A 10,453-nucleotide genomic window follows, 5' to 3' on the forward strand; every position below is an offset into this window, starting at 1 on the left:
ACTTGCCTAATATAGTTGCAGCTTTACACACTATTCCAACAACCCTTCCATGGTGATACTTTCAGCAAGATGAAGTATCCCACCTGGAATTCAAGATCCAAGTGACATCGGTCAGCATAGCTCTTTTGACGGCTTTTCACAACTCGCAGCCCATCGCGCAACTTGTTGGATCAACCCGGTAGTCTTAAGCACCACCTCGGTGCTTCCCATGACTTGATGCCCAACTTCAACCCAATAAACTAGGGTCCTACGCCTCCGACCATACAACATCTCAAATGGGGGTCGGTCGATACTAGCATGATAACTATTATTATATGAAAACTCTGCTAGGGGGAGGTATGTATCCTAACTCCCTTTGAAATCCACTACACATGGCCGCAGCATATCCTCGCGCGCCTGGATCGTGCTCTTTCTCTAGCCGTTTGTCTGGGGGTCGTATGTTGTGACGAAGTGTAACTGTGTGCCTAGTTCCTCGTGGAATTTCCTCCAAAATCTGGATGTAAATCGAACATCCCGATCAGAGTCCACCAATATTGGCACCCCGTTCCTAACCACCACCTGTCACACATAAATATCTATTAATTTCTCAGCAGAGATACTCTCGGAGATCGGAATAAAATGGACACTCTTCGTCAATCTGTCCATAATAACCCAAATGGCATCCACACCTCTTGCCTTCCTCGGTAAATTCATGATGAAGTAAATGGTGATCTCTTCCCATTTCCATATGGGAATAGGTAGCATATGAACCTTGCCATGAGGCCGCTAATGTTTGGCCTTGACCTTCCTGGAGCTCAAGCGCCGCTCCACAAACCAGGCGATCTCCCACTTCATGCAGGGCTACCAGTAACCCAACCTCAGATCTCTATACATTTTTGTAGCCCCCAGATGTATAGAGAACATGGATTTATGCGCCTCCTATGAGATTTTCTGTCTCACTCCCCCATATACCGGTACCCACAACCGACCACACTGTGTCAATAGACCCCGACCATCCCGAACAAACAAGGGAATCTGATCCCAAATATGCTCTATCTTCTAGTTCTCCCTCTTCAAACCCTCCACCTAATCCTCCTTGATCATAACCAACAAATAAGAAATCATTTTCATCCTCAAACAGACATCCCTAATCAAATCACTCGCCACCTTGCAGCTCAAGGCATTGGCCACCACATTCGCCTTCCCTGGATGATATAAAATCTCACAATCATAAACTTTCAGTACATCCAAATACCTCCTCTGTGGCATGTTGAGGTTATGCTGATCCATCAAATACTTCAAGATTTTGTGGTCTGTAAGGATAGTGCACTGGAGTCCGTACAAATAATGCCTCTAGATTTTGAGAGCAAACACCACCGCCCCCAATTCCAATTCGTGAGTGGGGTAGTTCGCCTCATGAGGCTTCAGCTGCCTCGAGGCGTACGCGATCACATGCCCCCTCTATCAAGACTGCCCCTAACCCCGATATAGATGCATCACAATACACCAACAAATCATCTAAATTCTTGGGTAGCGCTAAAATCGAGGCCTCACATAGCTTCTGCCTCAAGTTCTTGAAAGCCAACTGTTGATCCGGACCCCACCGAAATGTCACATTCTTCTTGGTCAAGGGAGTCAAAGGTACCGTAATCTTGGAGAAATCCTAAATAAATCTTTAGTAGTACCCCGCTAAGCCTAAGAAGCTACAGATCTCATATGCATTCTTCGGTATTTCCCATCGCATCACCGCCTCAATCTTGGCTAGATCAACCAAAATACCCTCTTTGTTTATGATATGCCCCAAAAATTGTACTTCTTGAAGCCAGACATCACACTTTGAGAACTTGGCATAAAGCCTTTCTGTCCTCAGGGTCTCAAATACCTCCCTCAAATGCTGCTCATGTTGCTCCTTGGTCTTAGAGTAGACCAAAATATCATCGATAAAGACGATCACAAACCGATCCAACATTGGTCTACACACCCTGTTCATGAGGTCCATGAACGATGTTAGGACATTGGTGAGCCTAAATGACATCACCACAAACGTATAGTGACCGTACCGAGTCCTGAAAGTTGTCTTCGGTATGTCCTCATACCTAATTCTCATCTGATGATACCTTGATCGAAGATCAATCTTGGAAAACCAAGATGCACCCTGCAGCTGATCGAACAAATCATCGATCCTCGGAAGCGGATAACGGTTTTTCACCATTAGCTTGTTTAGCTCTCAATAATCAATGAACATCCTATATGACCCGTCCTTCTTTTTCACAAATAGGACCAGTGTTCCCCTTGGAGAACTGCTCGGACGAATAAACCCCCTGTCTAGTAGCTCCTGAAGCTGCATAGACAACTCTTGCATCTCGGGTGGAGCTAACCGGTATGGTGCCTTAGCTATCGGCGTGACACCTGGCACCAAATCAATACGAAACTCCACTTGACTCTTCGGATGCACTCCAGGAAATCTTCTAGAAGACATCCCGAAAATCACATACAACTGGTACATTGTCCAAATTTGTCGTGGTCTCAATTCTCGTATCCAAGATATATGTGAAAAATACCAAACCCTGATGAAGAAGTCTATTCGCCCTCGCAGACGAACAGAGTATTTACTTATGCGAGGCCTTGTCCCCATGAATAATCAGTCCCCCCCCCACTTAGGGTTTGAACTCTCACCAACTAGCGCTCGCAGTCTATCATGGCCCCATTGGCCCCTAACCAGTCCATCCCGACAATCATCTTCAGCCCTCATAACAGTATCATAACCAAATCAACACAGAATCTCTCCCTAAACACATTCAGGACACAGTCTTGATATATCCTCGCAACACTCACAGTGTGGTCATCCGCAATCTCAACCTCCAGTAGGGAATCCAACATCTCCGGAGCATCTCGGAACTTCTTGCTAAGCGTAAGAGATACGAACGATCGGGTAGCTTCCAAATCGAAAAGAGCATGAGCTGACATGCAATTGACCAGCAAGGTCCCTATACAAGTGCACACATACACACACACACACACACATATATATATATATATATATATATATACATACATATAAGCATAACAAATATAATCAAAAATGAAAAATAAATTGCATACCAGTCACGACGTCTGGTGCAGCTCGAGCCTCCTCTGTGGTTAGCTGAAATGCACGACTCTTCACCGCAGGAGCTTCTGCCTTGGCAAGGCAGCCATCAATGATTCTCATTATGGCGGGCACAAGCGTCGCCACTGAAAAGCTCCCTACAACCTCGGACAATTGGACCTTTTAAGGCCGGTCTGGTTGCATTGGAAACAAATAAAACCTTTCTTGGGGGCAATCCCTATTCATGTGGCCATGTTGTCCATACATGTAACATCCTGAGCCCGCTGTTCAACAAGCCCAATTGTGGTGCTTACCGTACTTGGCACAGCGGCCACAACCCTACTGGCCTCTATTGGAAGAATCAGAGGTGTTAGGCTTTTTAGCCTGACCTACAGCTATCTGGACCTACTCTGGCTTCCGCTTGGTGCTAAACTCCAACTCCATCTCCTGCTCCTGGGCCTTTTCCACCATCTCATTCAGGGTTTCGCACCCTGAAAAGCTCACAAAATCACTAATATCATCCCTCAACATGGAATGATACCTCGTCCTCCTCATATCCTTATCTGTAGCATACTGCGGGATCAATAATTCTTGCTCCCAAAACTTGGTGGTGATCTCCTCTATAGTCTCTGTGGTCTACTGTAGCACCTAGAACTCTCTCACAATTAGTTATACCTTGATGGATGGTGCAAACTCCAACTCTAAAACGCCTAACAAACTCCTCACATGACATCTCATCCACTCCAGCTGATCCCACCTGGTGGGTCACCTCCTCCCACTAGTCCTTGGCTTGGTCCCTCAACATACATGAAGCAAACCCCACCTTTACCACCTTGGGGCAAGAGCTCGTGCGCTGGGCATTCTCCATATCTACCACCCAGCGTCAACTAACTATGCGGTCCCGAACCCCAGTGAACTCAAGCGCTCCGCACGCCTTAAACTCCTGGAATGAGGGAGTTCAGGCCCCGACCTGGTGCACAACAAGCTCGACTTGGAAATTCCAGAGCCACTCCTCCATGATCTCCATCATCCCCTCCTTGACGGTCCTGAAAATCATTGGGGTAGCGTCAAGAATGCCTCTCGTAACCTCGACTGCAATAAGCTCGCGCAGACTCTCATCAATGGGCTCTGTAGCGTAGCCCGACCCAGATCCAAATCCTGATCCCCCTATCCATGATGTGTCACCACCATACCGCACTGAAATACCATAAGATAGAATGACGAAAATATTTGAAAGGGGATCCTTCCACACCGGTCTCCTTAGAGCTTCTAGATCTAACGTTGGTTCGGGTACACGTCTTGTGCTTTCAGTAGTACGGGCCCAATACTACCTTCCACACCTACCAGTTCCTTCCTCATACCTCTACCTGATAAGTCTAATTCGTCCTAGAAAAAATCATATCTCACAGACTACCGCACAACTCAAATCCTAGGCTATCCTAAGATCTGCTCAATCCCATCAAACCAGAACTCAAATCAATCATAACAGGTTGCCTTATGCATGAAAATTATACACATAACAGGATCAAATAGACTGTCGAATAGCAGACTTTACCTTGAGACCACAACCAAACAAGGAACAGGAAATAAGACCAAATCAATTATTCTAAGGCTATAAGATCCTAACCGTATACAATTTTTAACGCATACACTTAACAAATCCATACAATTATCACATTCCAAATATAGCATGGCTAACATATTGGGGAAAACACTTACTTGAGCTCGGCCGATTACACGCATTTCACTCTCCCTTTTTCTTACAAGAAATCAATTTTAAGAAGTTTTTAGTTTTGATTTTGAAAACAAATTTCTCATTTCCGCAGTTTGAGTTCTGACACACTCGGAAGTATGCCCGAATCTCAAATCAAGGCTCTGATACCAACTTGTAACAACCCAAAATCTCAGTAAAAATTTTCATTTTTAATTAAGAAATTCATTTCCATAGATTATAAAATTCAAATCACAATTGTTTTCAAAACCCATAACATCAGATAAAATTTTCATAAAATCATAGTGTCCCCTAACAAAATGTTCGAGAGTGCTTGCCACGCCATCATGTCGGGCCCTTGCCCTTAGATTCTAATGTACCTGAAACAACTAACAAACTGTAAGCTAACGCTTAGTGAGTTACCCAGAGCATACCCCACATAATCTACGTAATCATATAATCCATATCAATTACATAATCCATGTATATAAACATATAACGATGCCCTGGAGACCCTCCAGGGTCATACTACGGGATGCCATGGGCACCCCCATATGGTCTTACACCTATGTGTCATGGGCACCCCCATGATTTTTACTTCGAATGCCATTGGCACCCCAAATGGTCTTACAACCAAGTGTCATGGGCACTCCCATGATCTTTACCTGGAATGTCATAGGCACCCCCACATGGTCTTACAACCAAGTGTCATGGACACCTCCCAAGCTCCTACAGTCTTTCCTGCAAACAACACAGAAGCAACTAGCATACCACATAGCATATAACCAACTAGCATAACACATATCACTACATCAATTAGTATATCACATATCACAGAATGGGCCGGCCTTGGTGCCTTCGACCCATTGGTATCGTGAGGAGACTCACATCTCAAGAAATGCTGACTAATACGATCAAATCCCGACTCACAGATAGGAACTCAACTACCTACAATCACCATGTGGCTAACTTTGTTAAAATCCCGAAATACCAGAGATACCCTCAAAGTCAAACCTGGTCAAAGTCAAAGTCCAATTCAAATTCAAAGCCATGGTCAACAGTCCATGTTGACCCAACTCGTCGAGTGCACTTATAGACTCGTTGAGTTCCTTCAGTTCTCAAAAAATTGGGAGAAATCACAGTCAACTCGTCGAGTTATCACATCAACTCTTCAATTTCGCATAGTGACCAAAAGATCGGGGAAACCCCGAGCCAGCTCATTGAGTTCCTTTGTGAACTCATCGAGTTCTTTAGTCCGTCAACCCACTTAATAAATTAAACCCCCTTTTTTCTTGAATCTAACGGTTCCAAACTTCAAACCCCTAACCATAGGAATGTATAGGAGGGTAAAGCTTCCAACTTTATCCCCAGGGACCATCTAATAAGCTTTAGACCCAAACCCTAGCTCCTTTAAAGAGGTACTTGACCCATTAAGCCTCTAACTCTTTGCTTCAATGTTTCATATTGTAGATCTGAGGTCCTAGGGTGGTTTAATCATGTAAAGTTCCTAACTTTACGTCCATGCATGCGTTAAGGGGCCAAAACACCCCAACATGGCTTTTTAAGGGATTTAGGGCATGAGGGAGAGCCATGACTTAATAAAAATGGCAACTTTACATCAAAAGAGGCCATGAGATATCCAGATCTGAAATCATAGCTTCATGACATGCTCAAATCCAATAATAGTCCCAAAATAAACTAATAATGACCATAACTCCTACATGAAGAGATCTATCAAACAAATGGCCAAGGTATCAGCTTAATACCTCAATATGGTTGCCACAACAGTGAATATTCCAGATCTAAAACCTCTCCCTTTAGCTATGCACCTCCTACTTTGTAACATCCCAAAAATACGGTCCAAAAATTTCATTTTTAATTCAAATTCATAAAACAGATTATTGAAAACATCATTAAATTATATTATGTCTTAAAAACCCATATGTCACATGTCTCAAAACACATCATCATAATGTCAGAGTACAAATTCCAAGAACATCATAGTGCGGAAATCCCGGTGTGATGCGCTGCAATCAAGCCGACTCATTTCCCTTTGAAGAGGAAGTACCTGAAACCAAAACTATAAACTGTAAGCACAAAGCTTAGTGAGTTCCCTCATCATACAACATACCATACAATAAACATACTGCCAGTCATATCTGGGTGCCTGGTCTACCCTGCTGAGCATATATGGGTACCCAACCTACCCTTGTCAGGCATATCGGGGTGTACGACCTACCCCTTATCAAGTATATTTGGGTGCTCGACCTACCCTGCTAGGCATATCTGGGTGCCCGACCTAACCTCCATTTTATTTCAACCGGCTACGGGGACTAATTCACCCCTATAACTACCACATAATAACATAGCATAGCAAACTGTCTGTGACATCCCCCAAATCTCAGCCAGAAAAGACCGATTTTCATTTATGCTTTTTAAAATAATTTCAGAGTAAATCCTTTTGATTTGAAAGAGTTGCGGAATTTGTTCCCAAAAACAAAACATGATAAAACAATGTTTACCAAAGCATTTCATAAAAGAAATGTATTTTCATTATATAATCAAAACTCGGGGTGTCATGTTCCGATACAGACCAATAAGCATAAACGATAACATTACAAGTCATTCAACAAATATATACATATACAGACTTGTAAACAAAACAACTTGATGGTTCATCCATCTTACGCCCTTGCGCCACTTCCTGTAATACAAATAAAACTGAGTGGGTCAGGCTTGGGAGCCTGGTGAGCATATAGGGTTTTCAACCCACAATAAATAATTAAATTAATTATTATCAACCAACAATAACCCAGTTACCCATTCCCGTTATTCTCACTTTATGTCCCTAAAATAACTAACACAAGGGACCTAATCTAAGAATATTTTCATCGGGGTGACAACACATGCTACGGGGGTTCCTCAGCAATATAAGTCAAATAAGCCAACCATGAGGGGGATGGAATACAGCGAATGAACACCCAAGTTCATTAACACCTACAGGTTATGAGCCTGCTAGCGTTCCACTAGACTGTCTAGAAAAGTCCGTGGTCGTCATCTAAATTCCGCTAGATGACTGGATCAAAACAACATCGAGGCCTCTCATCTGTTTATTACACACCAACTATCTACCCATATTCTACCCAACATATTAGTAGATAAAACGTACATTTTTATACATATTTTCAAAACCTGTATAACATGTTCAATCAATACATTTTCCACATAACAGATGAGGCATACCCACACAACACGTATTTCATAGAGAAATAAACATATCTATAAGATAGAAGAAAGTGAATATACATTCACACACATAACAACAAAATATACACATAACACGTATTTCGTATAAAATACTTAATAATTATGCGTTAGAAGAAAGTAACCACACACTCACTTGATCAGAAGATGATCGGACAACACTACGGCTCGTAGAAGTAGTAATCCTCAGCAGATCTGGAAGATCTCTACAAAAATCGAACTTCTCGCGGGCAGAGCTTCGGCTCTGGAACCGCACTTCTCGGGATCTTCGGGATCTCGGGACTTGCTTCGGGACTCGGGAATATTATCGGGGCTTCGGGTACTTATGGCACGCAAATCGATGCAAAACGGGAGAGAGAAAAGAGAAAAATAGCAAAGAAACCCGGCAGCCTCGCATCCTATTTATAGGAGGCTGGAGCCACCCAGTACGCGGGGCGTACTGCTCCGAAATCGTAAGCGCATGCGTCATCCGAAGTCCTCGAGTGCGAGTGTCGACACTCTTCGTTGTACGCGGGGCGTACATGAGTACGCGGTGCGTACTTCGGATAAGTCCGGTGACTCGCCTTCGGATAATACCGAATTTAATAATTAAATTTAATTATTAATTATTTAATAAACTTTGAAAATTCATATCTTCTTCATATGAACTCCATTTTCGACGTTCTTTATATCCACGCGAAGGTGAGACTACGCTCTACAACTTTCGTTTAGACTCCGTCGGCTAATTTTGAATTTATTTTTTATTATTTATTTTTAATAGGCCGGAACAGAAAATTTCGTTATAAATTCATAACTTCTTCGTTTGACGTCCGTTCTCGCCTAACTTTTTATCGCTTTGATACTAACAACGAGATATTCGATTCTCGTTTAGATCACTAAGGCTAAATATCGCTCTAACGTAAATTTCACTTTTTACGTCATTCAGCGTTGCCGGTTGTGTCGCGAAACTTTGACAGGTCATAACTTCATCGTTATAACTCGGATTTTGGCATTCTTTATATCTCCGGAAACCTTGTTTCAACTACTACAACATTATCTAAAGCTATCAAGTTTATTTTACACTTAAATTTTGACGCTTATTTTTATTCTTAATTAATCAAACCACATAATTAAGCAATTAAGCACAAAACACGTAATACTCAAATAATACACTTCTATTATTTCAAAATGGGTTACAAAGGTTAACCTAGACTATTACATTGCTAAAAATGGCAAGCCCAGAAACACAGGCGTTACACTGTCAGGCATATCTAGGTGCCCAACTTACCCTACTAGTTTATCCCAACCGGATCGGGGAACTAGTCCCCTTCCTACCACTATCACATAATATCATAGCATTCTAGCACCTATAGCATAACATATAGTGGAATACTAGAAAATTATCATAAAGATAATCATCCCTACTATAATCAACTACTAGTGGACCGATATTGGTGCCTTAGACCCACTTCTACTTGAGGGTAACTCACCTCGAGTGTTGTGTAGTAGTCGAAATGTTCTCGGCTCTGGGATCAAATCCTCTTAAACTCCTACACATAATAATCTCCTTTAATTACTCTTTCATACTCATAACTCCTTTAAGGGTCAACTCTGGTCAATGGTCAAAGTCAAAGTCAACATTCTGGTGGATTCAACTCACCCAGTTGGTCCATCAACTCGTCGAGTTCCATGATCCATAAAACCTTGGAATCTCAATCCTACTCGTCGAGTTCCTCCTTATACAGAGTCGGGATATTTCGCTCACAACTCGTCGAGTTCCTCCTTGAACTCGTCAAATTCTTCAATCTTCAAACCCAAAAACATGTCCAACTCACTGATTCATCCCCTAGACTCAACGAGTTTACCCAGTAACAGAAAAGGTTAAGGAACCACGACCCAACTCGTCGAGTTGTATGGACAACTTGTCGTGTCCCCCATAGTCTAAACACATTCAATCGTTTCCAGTCGAGTTCAATGCTTCCAAACCATAGATTCGATCCCCTAGGACTAAGTTACCATGTAAAGTTGCTAACTTTATGTCCATGCATGGTGTCATGAAGCTAGAAAAACCAAAACTAAGCTATATAAGGGATATAGGGCATGGGGAAGGGCCAAGACTTGATAAAGCTGGCAACTTTAAGCCTTATGAGCTCATGAGTGCCTATATCTGAGGTCAAAACCTCATGATAGCCTCAAATCCTGAAAATGACTTCAAAATGGCCCAAAACTAACAAAATACAACCCTAAATGAAGATCTAAGCAACGGAGAGCCAATGTATCAACTTTATACCTCAAGTGGGTGGGAAATACAGCTAAACTTCTGGATCTACTGGCTTCCTCTTGAATCTTCAAGCTTCTCCTTCATTCTCAATCTTCAAAATCACCAAGAACACACAACAATGACTTAAGAACACTCAAATGTGGATTAGGAT

The sequence above is a fragment of the Lactuca saligna genome, chromosome 6, assembly GCF_052625555.1.
Source record: "Lactuca saligna cultivar CGN05327 chromosome 6, ASM5262555v1, whole genome shotgun sequence".
NCBI classification, from domain to species: Eukaryota; Viridiplantae; Streptophyta; class Magnoliopsida; order Asterales; family Asteraceae; genus Lactuca; species Lactuca saligna.